Source organism: Dipodomys merriami, unplaced genomic scaffold, assembly GCF_024711535.1.
Source record: "Dipodomys merriami isolate MVZ:Mamm:240054 unplaced genomic scaffold, mDipMer1.0.p SCAF_120, whole genome shotgun sequence".
Taxonomy (NCBI): Eukaryota; Metazoa; Chordata; class Mammalia; order Rodentia; family Heteromyidae; genus Dipodomys; species Dipodomys merriami.
The window spans coordinates 3,790,980-3,807,942 of NW_027202494.1; the positions used below are offsets into that span (position 1 = coordinate 3,790,980).

The following is a 16,963-nucleotide window of genomic DNA, read 5'->3' on the forward strand; positions in this document are numbered from 1 at the left end:
AGAGTTGTGAAGTGAGCCAAATACAAAAATAAAAATAAAAAATAGACTACAAAGATTCAACTCAGTGTGTCCACAAAGTGGCTGACATCCTGGCTTCCTTTTTAGTACCATGAGCCTGTAGTGCCTCCCTTATGGGGTACTTGTCAGGTATGAATGTGAGAATGTGGGAAACAATTGGCACTGCTTTGCTTGCTCAGCACCTCTTGGCTGCCTCTCTCTGTCTCCTCCTCTTCCTTAGATGCAGATTTATCTTCTTAATTGTGTCCACATTTGAGATCCTCAAAGCCAGTGTGCAGTCAAGCAGAGAAATAGAGGAAAGGGCATATCTGTTGAGCAACTATTGTGGGCTAGGTTGTATGCTTCTGGAACAATTCTGTGATTCCATATCCTGTGATGTCCTTCATAGCAGAAGGAGGGAATAGTAAAGTTCTTCTTGGAGAGTGCTTATATTTAGAACACATGAAGTCCATGAGAATGTTGAATGGGCTTTGAATTTACTCAAAGTCACACATTCCAATACACACTAAATTCAGAAAACAGTGGAAATGCAAGAGCAGCTGTTCAGTTGACTTCAGTTCATGCCTCCATCTCACTTGGTACAAACTTGGGTTTCCTCTTATTCTGCTCCTCTTGCCTGCGATGTTCAGTTCAGCCTCTGGCATGAGTCCTCAGCCAGGGACCAGTTGTCCATTAGGTGAGCCATGTGGGAGGGGTGTGCTGAGATTAACCTCCCATTAGCACACTTTATATGAGTGTTAGATCCAAAGAGTTTTCTTCTTCCTCTTTGCCTTTAGCTGTGATGTTAAAGACAGGATAGGGGAGGGAAAGAAGAGAGAAAGAAAAACTTACCTCCAAATTTCATGTGCTTACATGTAGTTAGAGTTCATGTGAGAGACACTTGCACAGGCAAGTGAATTTCAAAGAAGAATATATAACTTGTTTCAGGCCACATGGTTAGCTGAGTTGGGTATGAATACTTTTTTTGTTGTTGGTTGTGGGGCTTGAACTCGGTGCCTGGATACTGTCTCTGATCTGTTTTTGCTCTAGGCTAGCACTCTACCACTTTGAGCCACAACATCACTTGCATTTTTCTGTGGATAATTGGAGATAAGAGTTTCATGGACTTTCCTTGCCTGGTCTGGCTTTGAACCATGATCTTCAGCTATCAGCCTCCTGAGTAGCTAGAATTACAGGCATGAGTCACCAGGGCCAGACTAGAAATACTTCTGATTTCCAAGGTTTGCATCTTTGTCTTGGAAACCTAATCTTAGCTTTGTATTTCTTTAGAAAACTGTGACTGTCATAATGTAATTTTGAATGATTTATGTTGTGTTCAGAAGGCCAGGGAGAGGCATGTGTGCTTTAGATCTTTGTATTAGTTAACTTGGGCTTACATAACAAAGACCACAGAGTCAGTAGCATCATCATCTGCTCATGAGCCATGACCTTATAAGAAAGGAAGAGTCATAGGGCTGTCATCAATCCCTTTTAGGAGAGAACACAGCAAGAAAGCAGCCATTTACAAACCAGGAAGCCCTCACGTCCTGTACAATCTTAACCTTAATCTTAACCTGTCTCTAGAAGTGAATGATAATACATTTTGGATGTTGCCATTGTAGTAACAGGCACCCTGGGCTGAAACTCAGATATTTTCAACTGAGAAACTTACAAGATTCTCATAATGATACATTTTATTTTTTTTCTTGCTTCTTAGGAACATATTGGTATCTACATCTCTGCAATAGGATCTGACCTGTCCGCTAATGGAAATCTATTAATTGTATTCATAAACTGCTTTGTTGAATGGCAACTCTTTTGTACAACTACATAAAGATAACAAAAATATTTAAAAAAATCTATCAGTCATTTGGTCCCATGGAGAAAATGTGTCCTGCAACCTGCTATGATAAATAAAAGTTTTATTGGTACAAAGTCATTTATTTACATGTTGCTTGTGGCTGCTTTCATGCTTCAACAACAGTTTTAGCAGACTATCTGGTCCATGAAGCTTAAATATTCATTATCTGATCCTTCACAGAAAAGATATCATAACTCTTTTATACTGAAGTTGGAAGATCACATGAAAGAAAAAGGCTTCATTTGAAATATTAGGAAATGGACCTGAAAAGTGGATATGTTTTTAAATACAAAATTAGTTTCATACAAAGCTACAGTAAAGAACCAGTAGGCATGAGAAAGTAATTTTCAGGGTCTGTATGAATAACCATTATAAATTGATTTAATTCTAACTTACCATTTTTCTATTCGTGAAATAAGGTGATTATTTTTTTATTTTATTTAGAAAAGTTGACAATCTTTTTGATAATCCCATTAGGGATTAAACAAAATATAACATGCAAGACCATATGTCCTTCCTGGCATCATTCCTGTTTCAGTTCTTTTGACCTTATATCCCGAGCATTCCTTATTGTCATTAGTATACTCCATAAATGTCATTGCTGATGGTTACATGACATCTTTCTCTACAGAAATGCCAAAATTTATATAGTTATTATAATGTTTTTAGGGTTTTTGTTTTCCATTATACTGAATCTTGAAATTTCTGTCCACATTTCTAAATTCTTTGGTATAGATTTCTAGCCAAAGCATATATGTTTTAATGGTCTTGATTCATTTCATAAATTTCATTTTAAAAGGTTGTTCAACCTCTGTTCTGCTATGAGGGTGAGGATGCTAGTCTTATAACATTCCCTAAAGTATACTGTTAAATTTTAAATCTTTCCTATGAAACTAGTCAATACAGGATTTATTTTTTTGTGTGATTGTGTGTGTGTGTGTGTGTGTGTGTGTGTGGTGTGTTTGTGTGTGTATGTTGTGTGTACATGCAGGTGCTGATACTGAGGCTTGAACTCAGGGTCTCATGCTCTAGCCTTAACTTACCAGAAGACACTCTTAGCAACTCCAGTTAAAACTTACAACTCCAGTTCTGGCTTTCTGCTAGTTAATTGAAGATAAGAGTCTTGTAGATTTGTTTGCTCAGACTGGTTTCAAATCACAGTCCTCAGATCTTAGCTTCCTGGGTAACAAGGATTATAGGTTTGAACCACTGGCACCCAACATCAAGGTGATTTTTTCCATATGATGCTGTTCGTATTTTATGTTGTAAAAATATTCCCTTTATAATAATAATACCTTTAGAACTTCCTTGTGTCTATTTATTAACCAGTTTTACTGATCGGTTCTTCTGTTTTCCTTTGTTAGTATTTTTAAATGGATTGAAATAGTTAGTATTTTTAAATGGATTGAAATAATCCTTATTCCTATCCCACCCTGCTCCATTATCTCCTCTGTGTATTTGCTATCTCTATGAGCTACATTTCTTCATTGCAACCCTGTTCTCTTGGGCTTTCCATTTCCATTACAAACTACTATAGGACACTGTGCATGTGGATGTTACAACTCACTTTCACACTATGGGCAGCAACTTCAACTTCATTTGGAACCCTCATTGCCTTGACTTCCTTTTCTTCTATCTGGACAATTGCAAATAAACCCATCTAAACCCATCTTAGGTGATAGAACACTTATAGAAAGAATCTTAAATGTAGACTCATTGAGTGTACTTATTAACGTCTAGTCACTGAGCATTAGCAGGTACTGTTCTAAATGTTTGGTATATGTCTATAAACAAAGACAACTTCCCTCATAAAGCTTGCATGCTACGGGAGAGACACACAGAACAAACACAAAGGAGTTCAGATTTGGAGAGTGATATAGTTTTAAACCTTGTGGCTAGGTTATTCTTCAAAGGTGAGCAGATACACAATAGGTTGGGGCATCTCTGTAATCTCTAAAGGAAGGAGCATTCTAGATGAAACATACCTGGCCTTGTTAGGGTATATCAGTGTGTCCAAGGTGTGACAAGGAGGCTGATGGCTAAATTGGAGAAATAATGGAGAGAGATAGTAGGAGATAATGTCCAGGAGCTTAAGAATGAATCCAGGTCAAGTAAGACCTTCCAAATATTGTGGATTTTGCTCTGAATGAAGTATGGAGGGTGGAACAATTAGTATTTTGAATAGAGGAATGATTTGTTCAAACTTAGGTTTCAATAGGACCATTCAGGTTGTTGTAGTGAGGTGATTCTGTGGAGGTAAAAAGGTAGAAGTTATGCAATAAATTGTAGCTAGATTCAGGGTGGCAAGCAGTGGATATAGTGGTTGTAATCAGCCTAGCCAGTCAAGTCTGCTGCTAGACAGAACAACAAGGCTTTAGAGAAAGAGAAAAGTCAACAGTGACTCCAAAGCATTTGACTTGAACAGCTGGTAGGACAGGACAGCCATCAACTGAGATGGAGAGGGTTATGAATGGGGTTAAGATTGTGAGTGGCTTTGAGGGACCTTATATCTGAGTTAACTAATTAGGAGTCCAAGTAGAACTGTTAAGTAAGGCAATGTTGAGTGAGTATTAGGAGAGAAGGCTTAGCTAGAAATAAAAGTCTGAGAGTGTCTAGTATATAGATGGCATTCAAAGGCCTCAGATTAGATGACATCCTAAGGGAAAGTGTGCTGATTGAGAATGACCAGCACTACAAATTGCTGTGCTCTGATATCACCTGGGCTTTGTGTGCAGACTGTTAATTCTTCTGCTTTTTCTTATTTTTTTTAATGACTTCTACCAAGGGTTTGACAGGGGTCTTACTCCTCCTGCCAAGAGTTACATGAAAGATTTTATGATACTCTGTGCTCTGAATCTATTTGAACTCATATATGATTTGAAAGAGTCAGAAAATGTTAAATTATATTTTATATTGTACAAAATACATTTTTTAAAAGGAGAAAATTGGCAATGTAGTTTTAAAAAAATTCATACATTTTTCCTGCCTTTATAGTTTGACCAAAGTGTGGAGGTATGTGTTCCCCAGTCAGGAATGCTAAAGTAGTAAATTATGGACATGACCTCATCCATGCCATTGTTTGCAGCATTATGTACATTAGAATTTTATCTTTTAATAATACAGAATGCACACCAATAAGACTGAGAAGTCAAGGAAACCAGAAATAGTGCATCCCACTTAGAAGAGTAAAGAAAAGTTCTAGTATTCAGCTAGGCTATGCTTCTATCATACCATTTGTTTAGATTAAAAAAGAAGGTTGGAAGGTTCCAAAAGAGATATTTTTGGGAGAAAGACCTTCCTAGACTCTTGGGACACTACAAATAAAATAGAAGACATAATAAAAACCAATAGATGATGGAAAATAGAAAGGCAATTTAAGTCTATGAAGCACAGAAAGCAATACAGGCAAAGCAGTGTTATCATTACCCTCTACTGAACTGTACTAATCACTACCACAAAAGAAACCTAGACTTTTTTGTTTTGTTTTGGAGAGAGTGTCTCATTACGTAACCCATATTAGCCTTGAATTCCTGATTCTCCTGCTTCTTGTCTCCCAAGTGCTGGCATTACAGATACATATCACAACATCCAGCTAAACTTGTTTCTAGTAATAGATCAAGACACTATCAGAAAGAAGTATGTTCTTAGAGTAAACCAACATTCACTGAGTATATAATATGTTATGTAATTATCTTTATGGATATAGTCACCTTTTATGAAATATTCATAGCTTCCTTAAATCATAAATAATACACTCTCCATTTTATAACAGCAAAAACTTAAATACAGACTAGAAAGTCAAGCCCCAAATCATGCAGACCTTAGCACTTGTGTTTCATTATATCTGGAAGGGGTGTGTATTATTGGAGTGTGACCTCAGGGACTCATGCTTACTAATCAGATGTGCTGTACCACTTGAGCCATGTCTACAGCCCTTAGTATTTCTGAATTCAATCACAGTCGTTACTTTGAAAGAAAACCAGTCTTCTATGCATCCTGTAGTATCTCCTAAAGTTTAGGCACAACAGTGCAGAAATGCTCATCATCCACATAATTATTGTAAGTGTAATCAGTCCTTTACTTGTTACTTGTTGGCATTGATTAAAATAATAGGCATCCAAACTACAGCTATCAAAAGTTGAATCCTAACATTCATCCCAACCCAGTGAATATTGTGATTAATTAATAATCAGTCATAATGTAGTAATACTAAATGTAGTGTTTAATAGAATCCTTAAATGAGAGGTTCTCTATTGGGGTTAATTTGGTCTCAAGAAGATTGGGGAGTGATTCTTGGTATCTATGAGGTAGAAGCCATGGATTCCCATCCACATCTTATCACATAAGTTAGCCCACCCCCACTCAAGCAATGAATTGGGCAGCCAAGAGTATCAGTGCTGAGATCAAGAAGTCTCTTCCCAAATGAAGTGTAAATGGAAAGAAAGACCAAAAAGTGTGATTCAATTGATGTTTGTGTTTTTCTCATTTTAATCTCTAAAAGTTGAGTTATTTTGAGTGAATATTTGTTTCTGTCCTTACTTGGCATTGTTTTGAAAATGAGTTCTTTATAATAATCTTCATAAATCTCTAAACCTTAATAAGAGATCAGTTGCTATTCACTTTATCCAAAGTGTGCTAGTAAAAGGTGTATTTGTCCTCTATATGAGGTAGGTTGTATTTGCACACACATGTGTATGTGTACATACACACAGGCTGTTGGATTCTCTCTCTCAAGCTCTCTCTCTCGTCTTGCTGGGTTTTGTTGGGAAGTATAAATTGGGTTTTGGGAAAAGATGCTTCCCACTGCTTCCAACCTTAAGCCTTCACTGCTTCCCATTAAGATTTCCTTTGGAACTTGGCCTCTTTTACACTCCCATCTCGTGCATTCTCTCTTCTAATCTAATACCTCCGCGTACATATCTAAACATGATCAGTGACAGTTTTCGCTGCAGGGTGAGGCTTTTACTGACAAGGCCAGTGAGCGCTGATTTGAGACCAACCATTGTGAGTGACTTCAGCTGTCTCTTCAAGTGACATCCAGCTACTTGAGAAAGAAGTGATGACGAAAGTTCTTTGGACAGAAAACTTTCGCTGACAAGAAGGTGACAGGTCCTTGCACAGCTGGTCTCTGATATGCCTCCGAAGGGTCCCACAGAGCGACTAATTTGTGCTTTGCAGTAGCTGTGAGGAAATATAGGGCTCATGCTTTCTTAGAGCTTAGAGTAGTCTGTAAGACAGTCTGGCTGTGGGCACAGGCTGGAGGAACCCACTATTGAGGGGCAATAGGCCAGGGAACTCCATCTGACTAGAAAATGAGAATGTTGAAAATATTAATGATGAGTGGATATTTTCCATGCCCAGAATCCATTCTTGTCCTAGTAATAGGACCTGGATTTTCCATTAGCAAGCCATCTCATCTCTAATCTTATTTTAAAGGGGGCAACCCTGGATTCCTGGTCTCAGAGATAAGCAAATAACATTCATTCTTTACATCACAGCAGTTGGTTCAAAGAGGGGCAAGTGATCCAAAACTAAATTTTGTGACTTCTGCCACACTTGTCTGGAGAGACATGTACCCTTTCTCTCTATAGTTACAGCTGTGACTATAAGCCTGGAGTTTTTGAGAATCACTATGTGAAAAAGTTGTTAGAGAATGAACCAACTGGAAGGATGGAATAGCTAAGAAATGGAGAGAAGAGACATTCAGTCCTAATGAAATTGGCTGTGACTCTCAGGTGTATCTGAAGGACCCTCTATTTTGGACTTTTCCATTACACAAACCAATGAACTCTTGTTTTCCCTATAGCTAATTTAAATTGGTTTCACAACAAAATGATTCCTGATCAATACAAGTAGTTACCGTGTTTGAGGGTTTGCAAATACTGCAGCTGGAGATGGAAAAGTATTGTGGGTTTTAGAGGCACACTATCTGGTTTTGAGTCTTGTCTGAATATTTCTTACCTGGGTGTCACTGAACTTAACTTTTTGGTACCTCTGTTTTCTCATCTACAAAATGAAGATAATAATTTTGTCTATTGTGAGGTAATTGTGAGGATTAAGTCAGATGACAAAGTAAGACAATGCCTCGAATACAGTAAATACTGCATTTTAGCTGTCATTTTCTGTGCCCTAGAAATAACAGCTGGCGAGGCTGGGGGTTTAGCCCAGAGGAAGGGTGCCCGACCGGCATGCGCAAGGCCCTGGGTTCGGTCTTCAGCCCTGGAAAAAAAAAAAGAACAGCCTGCGGGGCTGGGAAGGTAGCTCAGTGGTAGAGTGCATGCCTTGCATGCCTGAGGCCCTGGGTTCGATTCCTCAGCACCACATAAGCAGCTTGCTTTGGGGTCTAGGTCTATGTTGTGTTCCCTCAGAAAGGGCACTGCAAGGGGCTGATTGACCTAAAATGAATTATTCTATTGATATGGAAAAGTCTTAAAATCTGGTGTTTTAGCTATGTAACACATCATGTTTCACTCCTTCATTTGTTCTAGAAGTGTTTATGGAGTGACTGCTCAGTGCTAGATGTTGAGCTGAAAACCGACTTGAATAGATGAGAGTCTTCCCCCAAGAAGGGAAGAAATCAAAGCAAGATAATATTAACAGAAGAAGGAACATGTTAAGCACTATATGAGAGATGAAGTAAAGTACTGTGGAGGCTAGGAAGCAGGTCAGGGTAGGGGTGTGTGTGGGAGGACTTGAAAAAGAAGCACAAAATAAAAGGTTTCCAGAAACAGATGTTGGATTGATAGGATTCTGATGTGCGGTTTGGTTGACAGAGAAAAGCATGAGCTAAGCCAGAGGAAGCATGAGTCATACTCCTCTATCTTTTCCATGAGCTAGGAGGTTGTGCACAACTCACCACCCCCATGCCAGACCTTACATTTGCAGTTGTTGAGAAAGGTCTCGTAACAAGTTCGCATTGACATAATGAGTATTAGGTAAATTGGCTTAAGTTTACTGTATGTTTTGGACCATTCATCAGCTCAAGGCAGGAGAACAAAACCCATCACAGCTAGCTTAGCCCAGTATACACAGTCTGAAAGTTGACTGTGTGTACTTGCCTTTCTTTCCTATGTTCCTTTATTTTGTACAGAGGCTCTTACATTAAAACAGTCTGTTGCTCTTTTCCTCCTACATGCCACTGAAGACTCCCCCTGCCCCCAACCTGGTGTTACCAGTATTGTAAGAACAAGCCATATCCAAAGTCTTGCTTTTGTTGAGGTGTCCCTGATGCCAAGATCTGCATCTTTGAACTGGGATGGAAGAAGGCAAAAGTGGATGAGTTCCCATTTTGTGGGCCCATGGTGTCAGATGAATATGAGCAGCTCTCCTCTGAAGCCCTGGAGGCTGCCTGTATTTGTGCCAACAAGTACATGGTAAAAAGTTGTAGCAAAAATGGCTTTCATATTTGAGTGCAATTGCATCCTTTCCACGTCATTTGCATCAACAAGATGTTGTCCTGCGCTGAGCTGACAAGCTCCTGACAGGTATGCAGGGTAACTTTAGGAAACCCTAGGGCACTGTGGCCAGGGTTCACATTGGCCAGGTAATCATTTCCCTCCACACCAACCTGCAGAATAAAGAACATGGGACTGAGGCCTTACACAGGGCCAGGTTCAAGTTTCCTGGTCGTCAGAAGATCCACATCTCCAAGAAGTAGAGCTTTACCAAGTTTAATGCGGATCAGTTTGAAGACATGGTAGCTGAGAAGCACCTCATCCCTGATAGCTGTGGAGTCAAACACTTCCCAAATAGTGGTCCTTTTGATAAGTGGTGAGCCCTGCACTAATGAAGGCACCCAGTGAGATCTATCACTCACCCCCACTTTAGTCATGTTCCCCAATAAAACTTGCATTATGTCTAAAAAAAATCTGTTAGGCACCCTATGGTCATAAGGACATCGTTCCTTTTCTTTCCAATAGTTTCAGAAATACATCCTGACTCATTTGCTTACATTGTTCCCTAGAATTAACTTTTTTTCTTAAAGATGTAAGACTGGTTCTCTATGTCCACGCTCCATGCTTAGTATTTTATATACTCTACCACAAGGGGCTAGAACATCTTATCTGTTTCTCTGGTGAAACCAATTGGCTGTCTCTAGAGTGGTTGAGATATTACCACTCATATTAAAAAGGCTGGATAGGCAGGGACAAAATGATGGGCAGAACCTTTAGAAGAGCAGATACTATGTAGTATTGTAATACGTGCTTAAATGTTGGAACATGTTAAGCAATAGAGATATGACTGAAAGCTGAATAGTGGCCCAATGACCAAGGTCCATAAATATCAGCTAAGAGAATTTCAATTATATGGTCTTAGTGACTGACTTCTTTGAATGTTTTTGAACTTAAGAGTACCAAGTCCACTTGGAAAAAGTCATCATGGCAGCAGAGTGGCAGTATGAAATAAAAGGAAGGATATAGTGATTTTCTCCTTGTTGAGAAAACATTGGTGATGGGGATGGAAAAAGGGAAAGATGTGGCAGTTCTATGATGAAGAGAAGCCCAGAAAAGTGCCCTGTTATACTGGATGTCTTCTAACTATAGGATAAATATCCATTATGTCTATAGGGTGGTGGATTTAGAATTCTAGGAAAGTTTTATTCACTTCCTATGGCTTCCACACAAATGGCCACAAACTTGGTGGCTTTAACCAATAGTAACTGAGTTTATGATTCTAGGGCCCAGAAGTTTGAAAATGTAGGTATCAGAGGGATTGTGCTCTCTCTGGAAACTCCAGGGAGAACCTTTCCTGTCTACTTTCAGCTTCTGATGACATCAGGTGTTCCTTGCCTGGGAGTTATATCATTGTTGTCTCTGACCTTGTCTTTTTTTTTTTTTTGTCGGTTGTGGGGCTTGAACTCTGGGTTTGGGTGCTGTCCCTCAGCTCTTCAGCTCGGGGATAGTGCTCTAGCACTTGAGCCACAGTGCCACTTCAGGTTTTCTGAGTGGTTTTATTGGAGATAAGAGTCTCACAGACTTTCTTGCCCGGGCTGGCTTTGAACCAGGATCCTCAGATCTTAGCCTCCTGAGTAGCTAGGATTGCAGGCATGAGCCACGGGCGCCTGGCTAATATATGTATCTTTACTTCTCAAATCTTCTGTCCTCAAAAGGACACTTGGCATTGAATTTAGGGTTAAATCAAAAAAGGTCTGATCTGGAGATTCTTAATTAGTTACATCTACAAAGACCCTTTTCTCAACTAAGGTCATCATATTCAAATTTCCAGGGCTTAGGATTTGGCCATGTATTTTAATTTTTGGAGGAAGGGGAATATTTAACCCACTACAACAAATGGTAAAAGTTGGAAGGAGAGGAGAAGGAAATGAAAGGATATCTTTGAATGGCAGTTAGCAACTAGTCAAGATATGTGCAAAAGATGATACAGTGCCTATTATTTTCTTCACAAAAATCCCAAACTGGGAAGGAAGTGTTTGGGGGCATAAATGAAACAAAGTTTTTTTGAGTCAATGGATTACCAAAGCTGGTGGGAAGCATGGGGTCATTGTCTGTTTTTTTCTGCTTGAAATTTCTTGAAAACAAAAGCATGTTGAAAGAACATAATAGAGAATACACCATTTCCCTAGGTTAACCACTTAGCAATTAAATTTCAGTGTGGTTAAATATTCACAGTTATGCCCAATTCACTGGTGAATTGTGGGGTGTCCACAGATTTGTTTTGTGACAGAACATTCTTGTATTACCTGACAGATAGACCCAAAGATTTACTTTGTGTGGAAACACACACATCTTTGACAAGATTTTGTCTTAGAATAAATGCTCTTTCATCATAGGCAAGTGGGAAATTCATGTCTCCTTGTCCAAACCCAATGCATTCAAAACCTATGACTAGCCAGGGTCTTAGAAGGAAACAGCTTGTTTTTCTTAATCATCCTGATGTCACTTACAAGTACGCACAAACGACAGCTATCCCCTCCTGACTCTATATACTAACTGTCACAGGGAAAGATGAGCCTATTTAACCCCAGGAAAATGCTGAAATAGTTTAATTGTCTTGCTTCCATAGCAGATGGTTGTTATCAGATGGGGGCTGGGATGGCTGAACCCAATGAAACACCAAATGCTGAGAAGAACATGTAGGCAGGCATAATTCTGTAATTTAAGCCCTGGTGTTTTATTAAAAAATTTAGATTGTTTCTAATTTCATTGCAATGCGTGGTGTAAAAATGATGTCAGAGGAATGGTTTGCTGGGTTATTTAAAAGCCTACCGATACCCTTTACAAGGTATGTTGTTGACAGTTAAAAATGGCATACCTATTATTCACGTGACAAGGAAAAGGCTGCTTGAACTTGATGGCTGTAGATTAAAAAAAGGGGGAAGTGATGGAGTTTGGGATGATAACCTGCACTGCTGTGAGTCTTGGGCTGGTCTGGGAACTGAAAACTGAAGTTTTCCCATGATGAGGTCAGCCAGCCAAGGGACATCTGAATCTGTTGTAAGCAACACTTGATGAAATTTCCTTGTCTATTACTATCTCAGTTTCTTTGCTATCATTTTTGTCCTGAGTCTGAATTCTGTTTTTCCTTCTTTTTTCCTCCTCCTCCTTCTTTCAGAGAAAGAAACTATGAACCATTGGAGAAGTGAAAATTTTAAGGTCCAGTGTCCAGTAATCTCATATATAATGGTTGAAAATAATCTCCTAAAGCAGTAGGCCCTAAACTTTAATGTCCATATGAATCACTTAAGGAGCTCCATTTTCAATGCAGAATTCCCTTCAGAAGTTTCTTACCCGATCCTCCGTATTATGGATGTGATTCTCTTTGAACTACAACTTAGGTAACAGGTCTCATTCTTATGATGGTAGTAGTTGGAAGCACACATCCTGTAATATTGGTTGAGTCCCTGCTGCATATGTTTTTTCTCTAGCATGTAGTGGAATCTAAATTAAAATCCAACACTGTTTAGAATTGAGGTTTCTTCAGGAGAATCACAGTGTTTTCTTCCATTTCTTTGAAATATTGACTGAGAAGTCCTGGCCCCAGGTAGCCCTTGACTTCAGGGATGTGTACACTGTTTAAGAGCATCTGGGGCTAGAGGTAAACATGAATTTGGAGCCATCTCCCAAGTCAGAAGCCTTTCTTCTGGTCCGTAGTTGAAGAATGTTACTTGCTCAGCTCTTAAGGCTTTCAACTGGACAGCAAATGATGTGAATTCAAGTGCTTTCAGTTCTAACATGTAAATAAATCCACAGAGATAAAGAATGGAGGTACAATTCCACTTCATCCAGGGCTTCTTGGAGCTTTTGAGTAGCAGCAGTCAGAACATTTGTGTAGGAGGAAAGTTTGTGTCCATTGCATGAGCCAGCTTTCCAGGCTCTTGGGGAATATGGTAGATGGCCATAATGGATCAACTGGGAATGGAATGGACCCAGAGACTGATCTCAGATTGAGAATATTAGATTCTTATCTTTACTTTCAGCAAGAGCTTACCAGAAGTAAGAAAGGATTCTTCCTTTTGGAAAATAGTGTTAAGTTTATCTGTTTTTGTTTATTATTGTGAAGGACAACCCTTCCTTAAGTTTTAGAATCTAAGACCACAGGTAGATGATTGGTAGATTCACTTGACAGAGGATGGGATAATTTTTTTCCTTTAATTGAAAACACTTTCTAGAAAGCAAAAAAGAAAACCTGTCCTACCTTTGAATGAGTCCATATAGTGTTTGACAGTGATTCCCAAAGGAATGGAGAGGACCCACAGCAGCCTGCCCTCTCCAGGGCTGAAAGTAGTAGTGATGTTGCCTCTCAGTTTATCCTGTAGTTTTAAAGCTGAGCTCTCTAGACTTAGTGGAATATACATCTTTCTAGCCCAAGAATGCCGCTTGCTTCTCTACATGGCCAAGCGCTTCATCCATCACTGCCCTTCCTTGCTCACCTTCATTAACCTAAACTTGAGTTCATTGTGTGGCAGCTTAATAACCTTTATTTGTGAAGTCCCTCAATGAAAGCCTTGGTTATAAATCCCACGTCACAGAAATGAAGGCATAAATGCCAATCGGTGTCACTGCATAATATTTACTATTTTAATTAAAGAAAATGAATAGTGACATTTATTAGGTCACAAGTTACTTGTTAATGGCAAAGACTGACAAAAAATTACTGATTTTATGAGCAAATCTTGGAGCGTTCCTTAATAATTATTTTGTTACGCTTTCAATGGGACCAGTGCTAGCAATCTGTGGTGCATTTTTTTTTTTTTTGGGCAGGGGGAAGTAGTATTGGTAAGACACACTTCTGTATAGGAAAGGGAAAGTAAGAAATGGTTAAATTCAGAGTTGCTTTCTTCCTGCTTTTCCCAGACCTCTTAGGCAAACCCTGGCTTTCTTCAGTAAGTGTGTGTGTATGTGTGTGTGTGTGTGTGTGTGTGTGTGTGTGTGTGTGCGCGTGCGCGTGCGCGCGCATGGCCACACAAGTGTGTTTATGTGTTTATGCGTGTTATTTCCAAAGACATACACTCATGACTCAAGAACCTGTCCCCATCAGATATCCACTAGTTCAAATATTGTGGACTTATGAGGTGGTAAAACCTAAGCTATTTCATTGTCATGCTCATACTACCACCATGAAGAACATACTGTGAATCTCTGTCAATTCAGTCACTCAGTTTCTTCATTACTGGAGTCAATTGTTTTAGAGTTAATAGATGAGAAAACAAACATGATTATTTCATGACTATGCATTGATAGCACACGGCGCCCTAGTCCGTAAATGGTATCCTCAATATATGAACCCCTGGTGCTTATGTGACTTCAGTATTCCATATAGCTCCTGAAACAGCATCTTCCAATGATGAGGGTTTCTATTACCACAGCAAGGAAGCCACATAGTCCTGTGGCTCTGAGATCATTGGTTGCCAAAGTTACTTTTCCTTGATTGTTCAGGAGGTCTATAAAATTTTGCTTTCCAGAGCTTCAGCTCCTTTAGTTTTTGTGTGGCTTATTTTCTAAGTGATCAGGACAGTGCTGGAAACTTCAGGCAAACTCTTAGCTTGTATCTATTATACTGGGTATAGCTTATTTGCATCCTAGTGATGGGAAAATATTAAATGTAAGCTTTTTTTAACTTTTATGTATTCTTGAATAAGAATAATTTTGAGTCCACTCAGAATAATTTTGAGTCCAGGGGCACTCAGAATAATTTGGGTCCAATGGCACTCAGAATAATTTTGTTCTACAGAGAGTCTGCATTTGAACACGAGGGAAGAGAGAAGAAGATGTTTGTTATATGTGACCTTGCACTAGACATTAGGCTAGGCACTTTACATGCATTTCTAGACTGTTGTTTTGTTTTGACAATACTAGGGCCTTGTGCTTGCTAGGATAACATAATATCACTGAGCAGTACCTCTAGTTCTATTCTTCCAAGTGGTTATGTTTAGGATAGGGACTTATTTTTTGCTTACTGCCAGTTGCATACCTGAGCCATGATCTGTTTACTTTTAGGCTCTCAATTGTTGCCAAATGATAGGTGTGCACAACTGTGTCCTACTTCCCTCCATGGAGACGGAGTCTCTGGGACTTCTCTGCATGGGCTGGCTGGAACCACAACCCTCCCAATCTCAGCCTTCAGTAGAGGTTGGGATGATAGACATATGCTACTGTGCAGAGCTATGAGTTTTCTGTCTGGACTGGGTGAATTTTTTTGTCTGGGCTGGTCTTGAAATATGATTCTTAGTCTCTTAAGTAGCTAGGATTATAGGCCTGAGCCACCAGTGCCTGACTACTTCTTGTTCTTTTACAGCAATAGTTCAGGATAACATAGATGTCAAAATGTATTTTAAGTGTATAGTTTAGTGGGCTTTGATAAATGCATATATGCATATAATGGGTATTCCAATCAATATCTGAAACATTAACATTACTCTAGAAAGTTCCCTTGTGGCCCCTTCCAGTCAAGTGCATCATCCATAGAGATCCACTTTGTGATTTCTTTTGCTTTCATTTTTAAAAAATTGTTTTAAGACTTTATATAAATTCAGTCAAATGGTATATATCCTTTTGCTCTTTTATGTAGTGCTTTGCTTTTTAGAATCACCCACGTTGCTTGTATAGATAGTGAATATCTTTTTTATTGTAAACAGTGTTATATTACATAGTCACGCCACCATTTATTTATTAATTCACCTATTAGTGACTATTTACATTTTGTAGTTTTGAGTGATTATGAATAAAGCTATTATGAGTATTCTTTTGTAGTTATTTGTGAAGATGTGTGTTTGCCTTTTTCTTGGGTAAAGTTTTAGGACTGAAATTGCTAGATGGTAGGGTAGGAATGTGCTTGGCACAATGTAAGAAACTGCTGCACCAATGGTTGTGATATTTTATGTTCTCACTGGAGAGTTTGTGGGTCCTAGTTGTTCTATACTTTGCAAGATTTTCAGCTGACAGTTTTAGCCATTCTAGTGGTTTTGTTTGATACCTTGTTTTATTGAAATTTATATTTCCCTAATGATTAATAATATTGAGTATTTGGGGGAGAAAAATATCTTACTTTCTTTTAATATCAGTTTTTTATTTAGAAAAAATAGTGATACTGCTTTTGAAGAATTCAAGCAGGTAAAATATGTAAACTGCTCTAACTCAAATTATAGATAGACTAACATGCCAGTAAGCAGTAGTTTTTTAGTCATTCCTGTCAAAATGACCAACATTTTGAATGACCAGTGTTTAGAGATTGGTTATGGAGGAACTGAAACTCTTATATATTGTTGATGAAGTGTAAATTTCTATACCTACTTTTGAAAAATGTTTGGTAGTATCTATGAAATACAAGACATCTGTCTATCCTATAACAAACAATTGCAGACCTAGTTGTTACATTCAGAAATGTATACATACATGATCCAAACAATATGTCCAGGATTGTTCATAGAAAATATTCACAATAGTCAAAACCCATGTCTGCCAACAGTAGAATGAAGAGATAAATTGTGATGTAACTCCACAATAGAATGCTCTCTGACCTTGAGAAAAATGAGGTAACATTGTACAGGGTTGTGGGGATGGAAATCACAGTCATATCGTTAAGAGAAGGATGTCAGACATAAAGGAGTATACAGAGTACAATCACATTTAAGTAAAGTTCAGAGAG

General features: G+C 38.7%; 1 pseudogene; it reads left to right on the forward strand.

The window, feature by feature from the left end:
* Positions 1-3,936: 3,936 nt before the first annotated feature.
* LOC138823501 (large ribosomal subunit protein uL16-like) lies at positions 3,937-9,632 on the forward strand (annotated as a pseudogene).
* The last annotated feature ends 7,331 nt before the right edge of the window (positions 9,633-16,963 follow it).